This window comes from Peromyscus eremicus, chromosome 19 (assembly GCF_949786415.1).
Source record: "Peromyscus eremicus chromosome 19, PerEre_H2_v1, whole genome shotgun sequence".
NCBI classification, from domain to species: domain Eukaryota; kingdom Metazoa; phylum Chordata; class Mammalia; order Rodentia; family Cricetidae; genus Peromyscus; species Peromyscus eremicus.
Genome location: NC_081435.1, coordinates 7654951 through 7658339, shown reverse-complemented (window position 1 = coordinate 7658339; position 3389 = coordinate 7654951). Strand labels below are relative to the sequence as shown.

Below are 3389 nucleotides of genomic sequence, written 5' to 3'. Positions count from 1 at the left end.
TATATATATATATATATATATATATATATATATATTCATTCTGTATATTCTGTATATTCATTCTGTATATTCTGTTACTCGAGAGAACCCTAACTAATGCACAATGCAAGATCAGTAGGTCTCAGGGTCAGTAATGTGGCCAGAGAGGTTGGTTCTGCTCAAATAGCTCTCCACAGAACTTCTCTAGCCCTGATATTTAAAACATTATTCCTCCCCAACTCTTTCTCTACTTTAAATATACATGTGTTTATATCCCCTGGATTTTTCCCCCTACAGTAGGATATTATTGAGTTCCATGAATGATAAGAAATCCATCTGTCTTGCACACTCATCACCTCTGATCATGATTTGCTTCTACATAATTTTAATGAATGGATGGAAATGCATTATAAGAAAAATGGAATTATATGCTCATTTTGGCAGCACATGTACTAAAATTAGAATGAGAATGACAAGATTAGCATGGCCCCTGAGCAAAGATGACTCGCAAATTTGTGAAGAATTGGAATATAAGAAGGCCTACTTTGTTAAACATGGTATACTACTTTACCCCCAAAAGTCACACTTCACTCCAAGTACTTGGCAAACAATATTTGGAGCTGAGGTTGGGGTCAGTAGTCTAGGAAATAACAGAAGGAACTGAAGCATAAATATATGCTGGCTCCGCAAACAGTCAATGAAAATGGGTTTGCTCTTCTCTAAGTTCCCATTCTTCTTTGTTTTACAACACAAGAAAAGAAGAAAAGGAAAATAAAGTAGAAATCTGAGGAAATGAGACAAAGAGTGGAATGAAGAAATTGTATTTTATTTGGGACACAATGTAAATACAGTCAAGTCCTACTTGGGGTGAGGCTGGTACAGAATCCCACACTTACTTCCACTGCCATACCTTCTGTGGTGTTGTAGATAAGGTACAAAAAAAGCCTCCTTCAATACAATTTTCACTTTAAATGGCCAGAGAAACTTTAATCTCAATCTTATTCACTTTTCAGAATAATTTCAGTTGTGGATAAATCTCACTAGTGCCAGAGATATCAATATTACCAAACTTTATTGGAGGCAATGATGTTTCTTAATGAGAGGGGAAGGGATATTATACATGTAAACATATACATACATACATACACATGCACAAATATATTATATGCATGCAAACACACATATATGTACATACTTATATATGCACATACACATAATTTTGATATAATATCCAGTTTTTAAGCAGGTTTAAATTTAGATTTATACATTTCTTAAAAATGGAGTTTCCTGTAAATTTTATCTTTTGCAACTTCATTGAGATGAGATATAATCAATGTGCAATAAGCTCAACATTTTTAAAATATGCAATTTTGTCAATATTGATGTGGAGATAGATCATAAAATCATTGCCAGAAAGAAAATAAGAATTTCCATTATCCTGCAAAGTGTGTATATAACAATTTTTATCCAATTCTAGATAACCACTAATCTGCTTTATGTAGCCAGTTTGCTTCTAAAGAAATTTATATAAAAAGAATGAGATATGTGCTCTTTTTGTGAAGCTTATTTCCCTTAGTATCATGAAAAGGCACACAGAGATAGGAAAAGTACAGTTTTTTAAAAGAACAAAATTAATTTGCAGGAACTATTCATGAGAAAGTCTAGACATCAGCCTCAGAAGGCAAAGACTTCAAAAGCACAGTGTTAAATATCCCAAGAAAATACAAACAGAGAAGCAAATGCTGGGTGTGGTGGTCCAGGCTGTAACCCTAAGATTTATGAAGCCGAGACAAGCTGATCACCACACATTTGAGGCCAGCCTTGGCTAGACACTGAGACCTTTCTGAAATAAACAAGAAAATACAATAAAGAGAGAAAAGGAAGCAAACAAAATGGTATAGGCTTAACATGAAGAGAGAAGAAAGTTTAAATGAAGAATCAGGTCACAACTGGAACACTAAGAAGTACAATTACAGTCAGAAAATAATCAACAAAACTCAAAACTAAGACTTGAACAAACAGGGAAAATATTCAGCAGTTGGAACAAAAATTAATATTTTGAGTCTGATCTATAAGAAAAAATGAAGAAAGCAGTTTAATGTTTTCTGGAGAACACGTAACATGCCATCAAGTGTACCTATGTACGCACTGTGGGTGTCCCAGGTGCAGAAGAGAGAAAGAAAGGTGCAGGAAGGGATATTTGAAAAAAAAATAATGGCTGAATACTTCCTACATTTCATAAACACACACACACACAGGAACACACACATACACATGCACATGCACATGCACATGTACACACACACACACACACACACACACACACACACACACACATTAGCATTAAAATATCCAAGAATTGATTCCAAAAAATCTCACTCAGCTTTAGGAAGGATAAACTGAAAAGGACACACATTTGAGGCACATTATTGTATAATAAAAAAAAAATAGCTTGTCCAAAGGGAGACTTCAATTTTCATCAGAATTAATGGAGACTAGAAGACAGAGAGATGACACAGTTCACTTTATAAATGCTGGAAAAAAGAAAGCCATCAACCAGGAAGCCTATGGCACAACAGAACCCATTCAGAAACGAGGGCAGATTAAGACATTACCAAAGTTAAAAGCCTGTGGGAGTTAATTCACCCATATCTTCTTAAAAAAATAAGGACAAAATGGCTAGTGTAATTTTATTAAATTTTTAAAAGTTAGAATTTCTGTATGTCAAAGGATATGTTTGAAAGTGTAAAGATTGTTTCAGAATGTGGAAAATGAATCTGCAAATCAAATATCATGAGGGTCTATTGTCCCTATTATCATCTATTATATTTAATATCTAACCATAATTCAACAAAAAGATAAAATACACTTCACAATCTGGCAAATGTTTATTTAAAACAAATATGAAAATGGCCATTCCTATGAAAGTTACTTAAGATTATTATATATGGGGCATGCAAATAAAAGTCTCAAAGAGATATCATCCACACCATGAGAACAATTTATGCCAAAATATCAAGAAATTACAAGTATGATGATATTGTGGAGAATCTAGAAGATTGGAATAATTAACATACACTGTAACTCAATGTGATGGAGAAGGGTTTGGTATTTATTAAAAAAGCTAAAATAAAAATAATACCCAACTCAGTCATTGTGTTACTTAGAATTTAGCTAAAAGATTGGAAGTAGATACTCCAACAAAATAATTGCATGCTGATATTCATTGCACATTATTATTATTACCATTGTTATCCACAGCAGGAAAAAGATGGAAACAATGTTAAGTATTTATTGGTAGAGTTGATAACTGAAGTGTGCTATATGCATAAATAATTGAAGAGTATTCAGTCATGAAAAGAATAGAATCTGGTACATGTCGAAATAAAATGAACCTTCAATCACTAGTT

The 3389-nt window shown here is 33.1% G+C and overlaps 1 non-coding gene across 1 annotated transcript; it reads left to right on the top strand.

Moving 5' to 3' along the window:
• Positions 1–407: 407 nt before the first annotated feature.
• Positions 408–514, top strand: LOC131896250 (U6 spliceosomal RNA). Its single transcript, XR_009375410.1, has one exon. It is a non-coding gene; the product is annotated as a U6 spliceosomal RNA (small nuclear RNA).
• The last annotated feature ends 2875 nt before the right edge of the window (positions 515–3389 follow it).